General features: G+C 41.9%; 1 protein-coding gene across 2 annotated transcripts in view; it reads left to right on the top strand.

The window, feature by feature from the left end:
• The window catches only part of wwox (WW domain containing oxidoreductase), a 1,122,031-nt gene that overhangs the window by 812,708 nt on the left and 292,265 nt on the right, over nucleotides 1-17,058 (top strand). The window lies entirely within an intron of this gene.

The following is a 17,058-nucleotide window of genomic DNA, read 5'->3' as shown; positions in this document are numbered from 1 at the left end:
CTTTGTCATGATTTAAAAAACAATAAATAAGTCATTTGTAAAGGTCTACTGATGATGAGGCCACTTTTTAATGGAAATCAGGGAGCATGAGGCTAAAATGGTTAAAATAAGAAATTCTGGTTTGCATATTGAAAATAATTGCAATCTTATTCAGATATTCTGTGGTGTCAGTAGGAAAATTATGCTGTATTATTTTTCTTCTCATTCAATAATGAAGCTTACAAAGTCTATAATCGTTTCTTTTTTCCTTTCTCCTCCCATCCTATTAGTTTGCTATTAACTGCGGTTATTTTAAATTCCGGTATATGTCCTAATCATAAACTGAATACTTTTGTATTGCATATTTATAGCCTCAGAATTATTGAATGCGCTTTTTATGACATTACTGGTAGTCCAGTGAATTGCTAAAAATGTTCCACATAAAAAAAACTAGGGTAGTCAGATTACAGTATTGATTGTTGAAAAATGACCCTGCATAATTCTTCAGAGGCAAAATGGCCCATGTGGTTTATCACATTAATCTTTTCAAAAGAAAAATTGCTGTTAGTGCTGCTGCTGTTTCCATGCATACAACCTAAAGCCAATTAAATTTGCACAAAATATTTGGTGGTATTTGTTAACCACATCTTATTTAGATAGTGAAAAATACTAAATATTAAGAGGAAGTCTGCAAAAAAAAAAAGTCTTAATTTTTCCAAACGTCACCACAGTGTTTTATTCATTAGGTTGCAAAAACTGTACCTCGGTGAGGTATGATCAATTTGAATATTGGAATGCTGCATATAAACTCTTTTTTTTCCTCGAGTGTGTTATAGTTTCACTGCTTCTTGAATTATGTCGAGCTAATTTACAAATGATGTATTAGATCGAACCTGGCAAAGCCAAGAATAATTGATAATAGTATGTACAAGTTACATCAGAGATACTCGTGTGGAAGATGCCCCTAATCTGCATATTGACTTTTTTTCTGCCCTTTATCTTACATATCTGCACAAGCTTGACTGAGTGTATTAAACATTAGTGTTCTTGAAATTACATTCATGGAAATTTATTTCCAATTGTACGTTTGTGCTTAAGAATAAAATCCATGGGACCGTGACTTATTTTCCCCTTTTTCTGTCTCCTTATGTGAAGGGCTTAACTTCTAGAAATTATGATCCATTCTGTTTGATTCACATGCTCGTCAGGAGTTGGGCAGAGATCAGACCTGCTCATGTTGCTGACAAGCTGTGACCAGAGATGTGTAATCTTTCCATTGTACATATGCAAAAGTGGTTCTTAACCCTTTCAGGACTGAAAGACAAAAAAAATAGAAAATGCACCTTGTCGCATTTGCCACTTCCCGTATAGGAAGCTTCCAGTGTTACCTCAGACATTTCTTTTAGGTTACCATGCGATGTTCCCCAACTCGGAGAGCCAGTCACAAGGAAGTGTGCAAACATAGACAAGCAGAATTTTTTGGTTTCTTTTCTCGAGTTTTCTTCCATCCTCGTCTGTAGTTGCTGATTCATACTGAAGGTGCGGCTCAATCGACACCAGCAACTCTCTAATAGTTTACTCATTTTTTATGTTTCAACGTCACTGCCAGCAGGCTCTTTGACTTTGAGGTGATGGGGTAGGGCGCGGGAGATGTGGCGGTGGGCACCGTAGCCAAGAGAGGTCCTGCCTTCACCAGTGACCACACACTTCTCCTCAAGAGTCCTAGAACAGCATGCCTGATTTTTTTTTTTCCCCTCCCCTTCCTCCATAACCCAGGGATGCTGAGGCCTGTCCGTAGTACCTCCAACTACTGCCTGTACTTAAGTTAAGATATATAAATCTTGGTTTGAAAAATAATAATAATCTGGATATATTTTCCCCCATGAGTGGAAATATCATCACCTGGTGCTGTAACTGAGAACAGAACAGTTAACTGGGGAACTGTGGGGCAGCACCCTTAAGATCACAAGCTTGCTCAGTCATTGAGAGATTGCTCATTTAGTTTTTTTTATCTTCGATTTCAGGCGTGAAGCAGTTTAGGTTATGTATCACATTGGCACTTGTCGATTTTTAAAATTAATAAATACATTTCATTAAACACAGAAATAATAGTCAACAATGATACAAATGGAACAATGGGCAGCATAGGTCTTGGGTGACTTCACCACCAGCGATTTAGTCCACTCATGGAAGCATTTATCAAGCCATGAGTTAGTCAATTAATATTCCATTTATCTGTCCACTCTGGTTACTTTCTTTCATTAACCTATCTGGTAGTGAATACCCATTGGTAACAGAACTGTGGACATCTTATTTGAATAGATTGGGCAATAAAAAATCTTGACCTGCAGTTGCATGAAAGACTTGGATGCACCTCGATAAACTGAATCCCAGATTTCAAAGAGGTGCTCCATTGTTTACCAGCTTAAGCACCGCCTTCTGTCTCTTTTCTCAGTGTTTATAAATTAGCGCCTATTCCCTCTTCCACTCCCTCAATTATTTTCTGGAAAAAGTAGCAAATGTGCATATTCTTTTAATATAGCTGCTAAAGTGCAGAATCAAAAGGGTTTTAGTGCTCCAGTTTGATGCTGCAGCTTTAAAATGAATGCACGTATAAACTGCTTGAAGAGGCAAGATATCTCTGCAAATGATGTAAACAACTGTAACCCTTAATGTGGCTGAGAAGAAACAAGGCACAAAAGCATTGCATCCATATTCCCGAGAAAGATAATGGGTGTTTACTGTTGTGAAGCTACAGTGAGCCAAGCTGCAGGAAACTGTCTAGCGCTCAATCTCTGTGCTGGGTTAATAAATTCCACCTTTGTGATGTCTGTTTAATATCCAGCAATGACTTAGTATTGCCATAAATAAATGATGTTGATACAGGTGCATATTCATTTATTACTGCTTGTTGTCACGACACTGAGATTGTGAAATATATCTTCCAACAGTCTCGCCATTGGTATTTCTTTAGTTAATCCGCTAAAAGGGAAGTTTTGTTTTATTTCTTCTGGCCCTTTTGTGCACTTCTTTCATCATCTGCTTCGAATGTTTCTCCTCCCCTCCTCCTGACCCTCCCTTTCCAGCCACATATCATTACTCGGCTCAGTCAATGTGCATCTCATCTGCGTCCAGCCACTCTGACTATTGAGCCAGCCACCAGGAGGTGTGGGAGAGACTAGGTTAAGATAACTTGCCCCCTTACTCACTTTGGGAAAAGAGTCTGATCCTGGATTAGCAACGCCTAGCTGAGGAGCCACCAAATGAGGATTCATGAGCATGGAACCACTCGCAGGAATCCATGGATCAGCACTTTAGTCGCAACCATTAAAAAAGCAGTCATGATGCAGGTTTTGATTTTTGAAATCTTATTGTTTGAACAATGGTACCCCACATCAGGAAATCTGAGCAAATATACATGGTTTTACAGTGCTGGGGTCTTTGACAGGTTAATTAAAACTTGTATAATTAATTAGCAGGGATTATTAATTAGTAATAAATATATTTGGATGGTTTAATGGCAGAGCATATATGGTGAGTCAGTGCTTCCCACTCTTAATACCTCTCCTCAGTTACTCATTAACTCTGTAGAAGCATGGAGTGAATAGCCAGGTGACAATACAGTGTTGCTGACCTCCATTAGTTTCTATTCTCAATTATCTTCCCGACATGGCCACTCTCCTCATCTGTGCCTACTTCGCCCAAGATATGTTGTTCCAAGTAACTGACGCCTTCACAAACACTGTCACTGCCACAGGTTTGTTATCTTCTGAGAAGCAATGCATTAACACCCTTGACCATGCAGGCACAACTGAGCTTGCAGCAAATAACCCAACTTAATTAAGTAATGGTGATATGTTATGTTGGGGTGGGGTAGAGTTCAGCTTGCAATATGTTCAGTCTTTGCAGATTTTGCTCAGTTAGCAGCAATTCTTTCCGTTTAAATCAAACATTCTTGAATACAACTGACCACTTGTCTCAAAATACTTCATTTACTATTCTATTTATGAAACTTTGAGAATTAACGTTACTGAAATATGTCTAATACTTGGGACTAGTTTTAGGCTAAGGAATAAATTACAATAACCTGCCTAATGAGGGATGTTTATAATATATATAAATGTTTATAATGTTTATAATATATATAATATATATACATATGGAGTATCATTCCAGTGGCATCAAGGTTACTTTTAATGTGTGAAGTGCATTGAGAGAGTAAGCTAATTGCATAGTACCGTGGATTAAGTCTGGAATCCCTCATTCCTGGGATTTGAAACCAGCGGCAAGATTTTTCTTCCAGGGTCAGGAAACAGCCGTCAGGACAGTTTGCGGGTCCCGATCCTACCACACCCCTCCCCCCCTCTCCCCCCACCCCCCAGAGGAAGCAATCACAACCCCTGATTTTCACAGGGGCAGACTGTTGATTGGCTGGAGGGCAGGTTGGGCAACCAATTAACAGCCGCAGGGGTGGGACTGAAAGCGAGTGGGCCCTATTTAAACCTACTAGGACAGCCGCTACCGTGGCTGCCATTTCATGAGACAATTGCTGTGGTAATGTTACTGATGGAGCAGGAAAGGCAGAGGACTAGAACCCATGGCAGTTCCCTGAGGCAGTGCAGGGTCATGGGCAGAGAATGGAGGAGCCCATCCAGCTCATGTGCATTTCAGTAGTTCAGGGATTTAAGCATATGAGCACCTCCATTGAGAGAGTGGCCAACATCATGGAGAGCCATATGTGGCAGCACTTGGAGTGCATGCGGGAACCGTGTACTGATGTTCACAGGAAGCATGTCACACTATGTAGCCTTGACCGGTCAATGGCACTGATGGTGCAGAGAGGTTTGGAGGAGATTCCAGTTGCGCCCCAGCTGATGATCCTCTCCAGTGAACTGGAGGGCTAGCCAAGGGCCATCATCATCATCAGTGGCCTCCTTGGCCCCTCTGACTGAGGGAGCTTCGGTGCAGTGATGAGGCTACCCCTGCAATGACATCAGTGCAGCAGCCTCTGGAGATGGAGATGCCCCAACCAGCACCTCCACGATGTGGTTGTGGTTCTGGTGCCTTGACCAGTCAGGTTGTGTCCTGCAGTACATTACTGCAAGGGTCTTGCGCATGGTGGTTGTCCACAGCATCCTCCGTAACCTGGCCCTCCAGTGAGGTGTGGACCTTGGAGAGGCTGAAGCGCTGGATGGACACAGCTCATTGGAGGAAGATACAGAACACAGAGGGTCCCAGGCTGCACAGGGCCATGCCCAGTGCAGGGCTCGAGGGTCTTGTCAGGATGCCATTAATATCAGCAGTCATCTGATTCAGCCCAAATGTTTACCAAACTCATGTCTCCTGTCTGTGATGAGTCTTGGTGTGAGTAAATTAACTTGAGTTGTGGCAATGAGTCCATCTCACTAAACTACTTAGCCATCTGGTTACCTTTGGCACCATTGCTGTGCCACTGACGATCTTCAATTGAACAGCAAGATTAATTTGTATAAAAGCAAAATAATGCGGATGCTGGAAATCTGAAATAAAAACAAGAAATGCCGGAACCACTCAGCAGGTCTGGCAGCATCTGTGGAAAGAGAAGCAGAGTTAACGTTTCGGGTCAGTGACCCTTCTTCGGAACTAGCAAATATTAGAAATGTCAAAGGTTATAAGCAAGTGAGCCGGGGGTGGGGCAAGAGATAACAAAGGAGAAGGTGTAGATTGGACAAGGCCACATAGCTGACCAAGAGGTCATGGAGCAAAGGCAAACAATATGTTAATGGTGTGTTGAAAGACAAAGCATTAGTACAGATAGGGTGTTAATGAACTGAAGATTGAGCAGCAGCAAGTACAAACATGAAAAAAAACAGTGGGTAAGCAAACTGAACAAACTACAATGAAATGAAATAAACAAAAAAAAATTGTAAAAAATGTAAAACAGAAAAAATAACTAAAAATAAAAGTAAAATGGGGGGCCCGTCATGCTCTGAAATTATTGAACTCAATGTTCAGTCCGGCAGGCTGTAGTGTGCCTAATCGGAAAATGAGATGCTGTTCCTCGAGCTTGCGTTGATGTTCAGTGGAACACTGCAGCAATCCCAGGACAGAGATGTGAGCATGAGAGCAGGGGGGAGTGTTGAAATGGCAAGCAACCGGAAGCTCAGGGTCCTGCTTGCGGACTGAGCGGAGGTGTTCCGCAAAGTGGTCACCCAGTCTGCGTTTGGTCTCTCCAATGTAGAGGAGACCACATTGTGAGCAGCAAATACAGTATACTACATTGAAAGAAGTACAAGTAAATCGCTGCTTCACCTGAAAGGAGTGTTTGGAGCCTGGGATAGTGAGGAGAGAGGAGGTAAATGGGCAGATATTACACCTCCTGCGATTGCAGGGGAAGGTGCCATGGGACGGGGACGGGGTGGTGGGGGTAATGGAGGAGTGGACCAGGATGTCGCGGAGGGAACGATCCCTTCGGAATGCTGAGGGGAAGGGAGGGGAAGATGCGTTTGGTAGTGGCATCACGCTGGAGGTGGCGGAAATGGCGGAGGATGATCCTTTGGATATGGAGGCTGATGGGGTGGAAAGTGAGGACAAGGGGAACCCTGTCACGGTTCTGGGAGGGAGGGGAAGGGGTGAGGGTAGAGGTGCGGGAAATGGGCCGGACACGGTTGAGGGCCCTGTCAACAACAGTGGGGTGGAATCCTCGGTTGAGGAAAAAGGAGGTCATATCAGAAGAACCGTCATGGAAGGTGGCATCATCAGAGCAGATTAATTTGTACTTTTGGGAGCCAGAATGAGTGTTATGAAGATTACTGGAATAGGGGAGACGATGATTCCTGAGCTGCTGGGACCAGCTGGCCTAGGTGGTAAGGTTAATTTTAATTGATTTACTTTTGGGAGAGGTCAGTAGAAACTTTGCAGAAGCTTTTCTTAGGAGGTTAAATTGCGTCAAGCACATGATGGAATTGGTTGTAAATGGTATGTGGAAGGAACAGGTTTGATGGGCCAAATGGACTTTTCTGATTCCATGTTTTTGTATGTCAACTCAGCAATCTCTCTTGCATGAAGAGCACAGAGAATGAAAGAAATTGCAAGGACGAGCTCATCTGAGACTGGAGGACAGGCATTAGGTCGGTCCTCTTGCCTAAAATTGTTCCAGTTAGCTAATTGGAATTATCCACTAAGCTATCCTGTTCACATTTTTCATCTAATCTGATCTACAGTTTTTAATTGCAAGCTATTGATTAACCTTAAAATGCTACTTAGTTTCACACTTTGTATATATGAAATAAGAAATCATAGTGTGTAATTTTTGTCTAATAAGGCTATAATTATACTGTCAATCCCCTGAGGATAGAGATGACATTACCATATGATCTTGTGTGTACCCAGGTGCTTCATACATCTCTTTCATAGGTCACCATCCTTTATGAAATTCTGTCACAACCATAAACAGTTGTTCGACTTTGCTCTCAAATTGTTCATCACATCGCATTTTGCTCCCAACATACGGTGCTACGGGTTAATGGAACAGGAATTCATGCTATAGTCCCCCACGTACTAATATCAGGTGCATTATTGTGGTTAGGCAAGGACTCCTACAAGAGCACAAGATGTGCCACCCCAGCAGTCCCCCTCAACTGTCGTGCACTTTCTACTGTTGAGTTTCCAAACAACATAGGGAGTGGGTTGGTATCAGTCTTGCGATTCATGGGGTTACTGCATAAAAGGAAAGAAAACAATGGGAAAAAACGAGCACTCGCACCGTGATTAAGTCAAACCTTTGGAGAGCTGTTATGATGAGGAGGGGTTGAAGGGCTCCTTTCCTTGTTGACCTCAACAGGGTTTATTTCTTTTTTAAAGTGAATGTGTTTGCCAGTTCAGTGAGTTATTAACTATTTACGTGCTATGACCATAAAAGAACCAATCGGACAGGTTTTCTTGAGTTTAACAAAGAAAGAAATTAGCTTTATTGTACTTAAACTGATCTAAGTAAAATAATAAACTAAGCTCCAACTTTCATGCACACACACACACACACTCGAGGTTCTCGCACATACACAAATAGGTTACAGAGTGGGGAAGGATGGCTTGGTTGGATTAGAGTCCAGTGCAATAAAAAGGGGTATACAGTCTGTGGAGTTGGTGGCTCAGCTGTCTTCTGGATGAATTTGATGGTCCTGAGGCTTCTGGCTTGCAGATGTGGACAACAGATTCAGGGTTTTCCTGGAAACAGCGATGAAGATGGCTTCCTTCACAGGGTCACTGCCTGCAGCAGTGATGGGCATAGGTGGTTATGGCAAGCAGGCAGGGTTCAAAATTTGCAAGGTGGACTGGAGAGAGGGTGAGGGGGGACCCCACATGGGTCTTCTCTGATCAGTGTCTAGTTGCTTGTCTTGCTTAAACGCACAGATGGTGGGGCCTATCACATGATGTCACCCAGTCTATATTTCCTCCGGTTCATGTCTAGGAATTTCCTTTCGTCAACTTGGGCCCCATTGTTCAAGTGATTGCCTTTGAGTGGTTTGTCTCCACCAGTTTAGTGTCCCAAGTGATTGCCTTTAATGTCTTGTTAATGGGGACAGGACAGCTGGTTCAGTCAAAATTCCCAGGTCATTGTTCTGGCTAGGATCTGAGCAGACACTACTTTTCCACCTCAATGCATTGAAATGTAGGGTATTTTGATGTACATTGTGGTGGTCATTGCAGCTGCTAGCAGTTACCTTTTATCTGTTCCTTTTTAAAAATTTAATTCAGGTTTGCAGCTGTTGGAATAAAAAAGATCATCATTCGGCATAGCACGTGTTTGTGCCAGAGCGCAAATGTAATAGGTGAGAGAGAGTGATGCACTTTATACCTTTCTTTGCTTCCATGGGCAGTGTTAGAGACCCTAGCAAACCAGAACTTCCCCTATGTTACTCTGACTGTAGGTCAATTTATAGAAGGTGCCACACGGTGACAAATCCACAATTCCCTGTGAGATAACCGTTTATCTTATTTAATGTTTAATAATCATGAATCCCTTCACATACCAAGACCTGGCCAGTTTCCTTTGGAAATCCCTTGGCATTTTCTGTTCAGCCATCTGCACTAGTAGCTTGCTCCATACATTGATCAACTTTCTGTCTGAATTATCTACTTAACTTTTTTTTTCCATCTTGAACCTCCAACATCTAGTTCTGTTTCCAATTTACCAAATGGCATCGTAATTTCAAAAGCTTCTATCATGTCTTCCTTTTTAATTTTGGGAGAAAATACAGAGTGACTAATCATTCTCAGTAGTTCAGTCCTGTAAATTCAGGTATTTACCTATACTCTCCACTGGATCTCTCCAATAAAACTTGATCCGTTTGGGTATAGGGGAACCAAAACTTGACACAGTATACTGTGGTTTAACCAAGGGTCCATACAATTTTAAAATAGTACCTTTGATTTGTATGTTGGACCATTCACTGCGTAACCAATAGTTTGGAAGGCATGCACGTTGCAACGGACATTGATAATTTTGAGCTACAATTGTAATTAATCGAGCGCTAATATCCCCAACCCCGCACCAAGTCTTTTTTTTGAAGGGTGTTTATTGATCCCTAATTTCTCCCTACCCACAAGTGTCATGGAGTCAGACGGTTGTGGGCTCAAGCCCCATTCCAGAGACTTCAGCCCATAATCTAGGCTGATACTCTCAGTGCAGTACTTAGTCAGCATTGCACGGTTGCAGGTGCCATCTTTCGAATGAGATGTTAAATCTATCAGGTAAATACAAAAGATCCCACAGCACTTATTCGAAGAAGAGTAGGGGAATTCTCCCCAGTATCCTGACCAATATTTATCCCCCAACCAATATCACTATAAGAAAGGACCTGGTCATTATCACAGTGCTGTTTGTGGAAGCTTGCTGTGCACGAAATTGCCTGCTACATTTCCTACATTGCTACAGTGACCACACTTTATTAAAAAAAAATAATTGGCTGTAGAATGCTTTGGGTCAGCCTGAGGTCGTGAAAGGCGCTATGTAATTACATGTCTTTCTCCATTCCTGCTTATAGGGAAATAGCTGGCATGCACTTGGTGCCTCCCCTCAATGTCACACTGAAAATGGGAAATCAGTGGTGTGGGGAGTCAAACCTGTACCTCTATCATTCTGTTATTATCCCACAAAACAACTTTTAAATCGTTCTCTAAAATAGTTTTTAAAAAAGTAACAGGCAGCTGTTCGTCATCTGTTTCAGCGTTATTTGTAAGAAATATTTCTTGTGCAAGTCTTTAACAAAGTACAAGTATTCTGAATTTAATATTAATGTTCAGTGTGGAATGTTAATAATGGATAGCTGCTTTCATCAAAACAGCTTTGACCCTTAAAATCTACCGATATTTTAATGATTAAAAAACCAAAGTACTAAATATTACATTATAGGAATTTATAACAATCATCTTCCAGAAATTTGCTCAGTGAATTTTTTTCCCTTCCTTATCTTAAATCTGTGTGGGTGTCTGGTACAGAGCTAGCTGACTAAAATAATCTATAACAGGGGGAGATCTGAACAAGTGTTCTGTTAAGAGATAAGCCTCTATTCATTTCCCCATTGTTAAAACATTTGTGCTGGGGGATGAGTGCAGTTTGCTCGCTTGATGCAGTAAACTATACAATATCTATTAGATTATAGTCACAGTGCTGGATTTAGAAATGAAATTTTGAAGGCTTTGTAATTTTGTAAATGTGTCATTATTCCTTTAGCCACTGATGTGATAAAATTGAAAAATAACTACTGCAAACACAATGGCGTGCTGTGTTCTTTTCCCCTACTCACAGTCCAATTGCAGAGTAAATCAGTCAGTAATACATGCAGGTTTGAATCCCATGCTGTGGTAAAATGTAGAAAATATGTTGCATATTGAAATTAATTTAATCAGTAATGGGCTATTTTCATTTACTTTAGAAACTTTGCCTCGGCCAACAGTTACTAAATAAAATTTTGGTTATATGACATTCTGTATTGTATTTGACAAAGGGGACAGGTGCATTAGAATAAAATTCCACGGTGATCCTTCACTCTGTCAGCCATGAATATTTTATTGCCTAATGAATCATCTTTTTAAAATGAAGTTTCTTGTTGTAGTGTCACTGGCATTTAAAACAAAAAGCCTGCCCTCTTTGAAATCAGAACTCTGGAACATGCTGACTCATATGAAATTACTTAAAAGGTGGTAACACTGGATTGATGTACCATCAGGTATGCTTTACTGGTGTGAGTCACTGGTATTTAATCAATACCAATATGATTATACCCATGCAGCAATTATAAATTATTTAAAGCAGTTTCCATAGGTTACTGACTTGTTGCCTTTAAATTAAATTCTCTGTCAATAATTGATGCAAAGAATTAATCTGAGAACACCTTCCGATGCAGGAACTTTTTGTTTGTGGCATCGTGTATTGAATTACTGTCTGTCACAAGACGCTGCCCTTATCTCCCTGTCTGTTTCCCACACACTTTAGCTTTTGCCAAAATACTCTAGATGTCTTCACAAAGGGAAAGAATGCAGTTTTTTTGTGGAGGAGTCAGAGCCAGCAAGAGGACTTTGTATTAGTTCTTGTGCCTGGGGTTTCCTCCACAATCGGTCTCACTTCAGTGAATGCCTGATAAATTTGAGTAAATTCTGCAACATAGAAAGATATTGAATACCCCTCTGTTATTGTTCTGTTGTCTTTTTGGATTTTATGCAAGCACGCAGAATGAACTTCAGCAAAGGACCATTAGAGTTTGAAAGAGAAATGTAATATATGTGACAAGAAAATGTAGAGCTGAAGAATTGACTGGAATTTAAAAAATGTTTATCATTGAGGTACAGGAGCTCAGTAAATGTCTTACAGATTGCTAAAATGTGGAGTCACACCCACAATCCTCACTTGAGACATTCCAACTCAGCCATTGCACTTTTAGTGGAGGGCACCAACATGAGGACTGGCATGCTCTCACGTGGAGGAAAAACCAAACGATGAGAGAGGCAGGGTCACTGCTGTGTACCTACTAGCAGCAAGCTGAACAACACTATTGATAAATGTCTGGGAAGGTGCTTAGCTGTGGAGTGGTGCAAAACATGGGCAGACTAATTGCTGTAGTGTGTTATTGAGGCTTCTGAAAGGTAGGTAAATGAGAAGATAATGCATTTGGTCTGATTAGTATCCCAGCAAATTACTGATTAGTGAGACCCAGTGCTCTGGGTGTTCTCAAGGTGCTTTAGAACAAGGTTCTTTTGGGACTAACAGCTTCAATACAATTGTATCCCATTATCTACTTATTACCTCATTGCTGGTTGTGGGAACTTGCTTTGTGTAAATTGGCTGACCTGTTTCCTACATAACAACAGTTGAATACACTTTAAAAGTACTTCATTCAAAGTCAAACACTTTTGGATGTCCTGAGGAAGTGAAAGATGCCATATAAATACAAGTCTGTCTGTCTTTCTTTCTCTCCCTTTTTCACCTTTTTGTTTTTCTCTCTTTTGTCTTTTTATTTTTCTTTTCTTGCCTTTACTTTTGCCTTCCCTATTTCTTTCTTTCTCTCTATTTCTTTCTCCCTTCCTTTCTTTCATATAAGCTCACCACCACCTGCTTAAGGGCAATTAGGGATGGAAAATAAATGCTGGCCTAGCCAGCGACACTCACATCCCATGAAAGAATAAAAAATGAAAGGATTGTTTAAAAATAAGAATCTAAGGTGAGGGGCCAATACAGAGGAGGATACCACGAAGGATTAAAAAGAGTTGAAGACATGATGCAACAACAACAGGGACTTTTATATAGTGATTTTAGTGTAAAAAGATGTCCCAAGACACTTCACAGAAAGGTAATCAGTTAAAAGTGGCATAAAGTCATAGAAGGTAAGATTAGCAAGGGTAACTAAAAGCATCATCAAATAGGTGGGTTTAAGGAGGGCCTTAGGAGAGAATTTTATGCTGGCGGCGGAGGTCCCAAAGTCGGGGAAACAGACTCCGAGATCCCCGCATTGCCTCTTTTCCAGAAGGCCTGCCAAATGTAGTGCCAACCAAGCACTTAAGTGGTCAGCGGCGGGCCTTCCATAGGATTTAGGACCCCTGCACCGGAAGTCGTGCCCTTGGAAAGCTGTCAGCTAATCAGAGGCTGGCAGAGGCAGTGGCTGCTGCTGCACCTGCACATACCAGAGGCCAAGGAGCATCGCTGGAGCCAGGCCTCAGGTAGGTCAGGGTAGGAGGGGTCTTGTGAGCTGGGAGTCACAGGGAAGGAGAGGGGGTTAATATTTTTTAATATTGTTTAATATCATTTGTAAAATGGTGCTCTTTTTCAACAAAAACACTACAAAAATTCAACCATTTTGTTATTCAAGCATCCTCACTGATAATGCTGTTGTGCATTGTTCTGGACCTAGAAAAACAGCCTGCTGTCAGGGTTCGACCTGTATTGTTCTTGAGACATCCATTGGATGATGCTAGTTAAATAGCCCATTGTATTTTTTTCTTGCATATGATTTTCCTCTCTTTCTAGCAGAACATTTGACTTCCCCTAACAATTTTGGGAATTTGGCACACAGGGAAACTCTGCCAGGTTCTTGTACCTTACCCTTGATATCAAGAAAAGACTGAAGGCACTAGATACTGCAAAGGCTATTGGCCCTGACAACATTCTAGCAATAGTACTGAAGACCTGTGCTCCAGAAGTTGCCGCACCCCTAGCCAAGCTGTTCCAGGACAGCTACAACACTGGCATCTACCCTGCAATGTGGAAAATTGCCCGGGTATGTCCCGTACACAAAAAGCAGGACAAGTCCAACACGGTCAATTACTTCTCAATTAGTCTACTCTCAATCATCAGTAAAGTGATAGAAGGTGTCATCGACAGTGCTATCAAGCGGCACTTGCTTAGCAATAACCTGTTCAGTGACGCTCAGCTTGGGTTCCGCCAGGGCCATTCAGCTCCTGACCTCATTACAGCCTTGGTTCAAACATGGACAAAAGAGCTGAACTCCAGAGGTGAGGTGAGGTGAGAGTGACTGCCCTTGACATCAAGGCAGCTTTTGACCAAATATGGCATCAAGGAGCCCTAGCAAAACTGGAGTCCATGGGAATCGGGGGGGAAATTCTCCACTGGTTGGAGTCATACCTAGCACAAAGGAAGATGGTTGTGGTTGTTGGAGGGCAATCATCTGAGCTCCAGTAGATCACTGTAGGAGTTCCTCAGGGTAGTGTCCTAGGCCCAGTCATCTTCAGCTGCTTCATCAATGACCTTCCTTCAATCATAAGGTCAGAAGTGGGGATGTTCACTGATGATTGCACAATGTTCAGCACCATTCGCGACTCCTCAGATACTGAAGCAGTCACTGTAGAAATGCAGCAAGATCTGGACAATATCCAGGATTGGGCTGATAAGTGGCAAGTAACAGTCGTGCCAGGCAATGCCCAGCTCCAACAAGAGAGAATCTAACTATCTCCCCTTGACATTCAATGGCATTACCATAGCTGAATCCCCCAACATTCTGGGGATTACCATTAACCAGAACCTGAACTGGAGTAGCCATATAAATACCATGGCTACAAGAGCAGGTCAGAAGCTAGGAATCCTGCAGGAAGTAACTTACCTCCTGACTCCCCAAAGCCTGTTCACCATCTACAAGGCACAAGTCAGGAGCGTGATGGAACACTCTCCACTTGCCTGGATGGGTGCAGCTCCAACAACACTCAAGAAGCTTGATACCATCCAGGACAAATCAGTCCGCTTGATTGGCACCCCATCCACAAACATTCACTCCCTCCACCACCAACGCAAGTGGCAGCAGTGTGTACCATCTACAAGATGCAGCAACACACCAACGCTCCTTAGACAGCACCTTCCAAACCCGTGCCCTCTACCACCTTAGAAGGACAAGGGCAGCAGATACATGGGAATACCACCACCTGCAAGTTCTCCTCCAAGCCACACACTATCCTGACTTGGTACTATATCGCCATTCCTTCACTGTCGCTGGGTTAAAATGCTGGGTCTCCCTTCCTAACAGCACTGTGAGTGTTCCTACCCCAAATGGACTGCAGCGGTTCAAGAAGGCAGCTCACCACCACCTTCTCAAGGGCAATTAGGGATGGGCAATAAATGCTGGCCTAGCCAGCGATGCATTCATGGGATGTGGGCATAAAAAAACCCTTCCCTGGTGAAGTGCACAGATGCATCAGTGGACTGAGTCATCAGCACTACTTTGAGTTCTTTTGTTGCAATTTGATGCATCTGATACTTGGCAGTAGAAACATTATGCAAACCTTTCACTGTGGCTCCTGTTAATACTGCTTATAAGCTAACAAGCTATTCACTTAAAAGGATCCAACCGTAGTTGAGACAAAATATGATACTACTACAGGTGAAAAGAAACAATTTCCTTAAGGTCAGTCAGTCTAAGAAGTAATATTGCCCTATAATTCTGCAGTCTAGCTTCTCAAAACTTACTGTAAAATCAATTGCTATTACTGGCAATTACTCATTTTACTATCTTTGTGCAGTTGGACTCAGGACATTTACACTTGGTTGCCAGTAGAAATGCTGTATATCATGAAAATACCATAAAAAAACCTTTAAATGATGAGACATTGTAAACTCGCTGTTTTCAAATAGATTGAGCCATCCTGAATAAAGATTTTAAGCAGATAAATTGCTGTATGACACTGAAAAGGTTAGAAACAAGTAATAACGAATGTGTGCCTGCACTGCACCAGGGAATTGAGGATAAGCAGGATGAGATCACAGGTCAAATCCCTTCCATCAGCCTCTTGTTGGCACAGCACGAGTGGATTCCATTATTAGAATTTGATCTCTGGTTCAGCTACTGTTTGAGTCACCATGTTGTTTTCTCCAGTCTTTTTCTGTTTTCAAAAGTCACTGCTCAGATTCGAGCAGCATAGAAACTTGAACCGTTCTGGTCTCCATATTATTAAAAAAGATATAGAGGCGATGGATGGTACAAAAAAAAGGACTGATAATGATACCAGAACTGAGAAATCATAACTATCAGAAAAGACTGAATAGACTGCTAAAGAAAAGGCTGAGGGTTGACCTGGTAGATGTCTTTAAGATGATGAAAAGTTTTGACAGGGTAGGCATAGACAAGATGTTTCTGCTTGTGGATGAGACCAGTACTAGGGGCTATAGATATAAGATAATCACTTATAAATCCAATAGGTGATTCAGGAGAAACTTCTTTACTAGAGATTGGTTAGAATGTGGAATTTACTACTCCAAGGAGTAGTTGAAGCAAACAGCATAGATGCATTCAAGGGGAAACTAGATAAACACATGAGGGAGAAAGGAATAGAAGGGTTTGTTGACGAGGTTAGATGAAGAAGGGTGAGACCAGACTCATGTGGAGAATAAACACCAGCATGGGCCAAATGGTCTGCTTCTGTGCAATAAATACTGTGTAAAAGTATATTGAGGCCTACCCTTTTTCTTAGAGTGCCCTTGTTAGGTTATCTCAAGCAGGACTGCCTGTCCTAAATGCTATGATTGTGCTTGAGTGTATTTTCTCTCCTGACAGCTCCAACATATACAGTTCTATGGGGGTCTGGACAACTTCCAGTACCTCACAAAAGTGATTGTTTTCATATGTGAGTCGAGATGTTGAGTCTGGACAGGCTGTTCACATTTGGTGGGTATCACAGCCAAAACAAATCCTGTGCTTGCCACACAGCCAAATCCATGCACACACACTTTCCAATAGAAGTCATTGAATCGTGACCAATCCAGGCTGATACGTCCCTCCCTATCCCAGGGTAATGAGATCAGTTGTAGTGTCTCCGTTACAACCTAACTACTAAGATTAGTAAACTCAGCATATACTCAAAATCAAGCCAAGGACCTCCTGGACTGTATGGCTTGGTTCGACTCTGAGATGTGAATTTACCAAGGTCAATTGAATAATGGGTTATATCTCAGTGCTTATGGTTCCTTCATGATCAGCAAATCTGTGCACCACCTCAAGTATTTACACTTCCACCACATCTTGTCACTTCCTGAAGCAAGTAGCTAAACCTATTTAAAAATTAAGCTTTGGGTTGGGATAAGTTTTTGTTTTGCTTTTGGCT

This window comes from Heterodontus francisci, chromosome 17 (genome assembly GCF_036365525.1).
Source record: "Heterodontus francisci isolate sHetFra1 chromosome 17, sHetFra1.hap1, whole genome shotgun sequence".
Classification (NCBI taxonomy): domain Eukaryota; kingdom Metazoa; phylum Chordata; class Chondrichthyes; order Heterodontiformes; family Heterodontidae; genus Heterodontus; species Heterodontus francisci.
The sequence above is the reverse complement of the archived record's forward strand: the minus strand, read 5'-3'. Positions and strand labels throughout refer to the sequence as shown.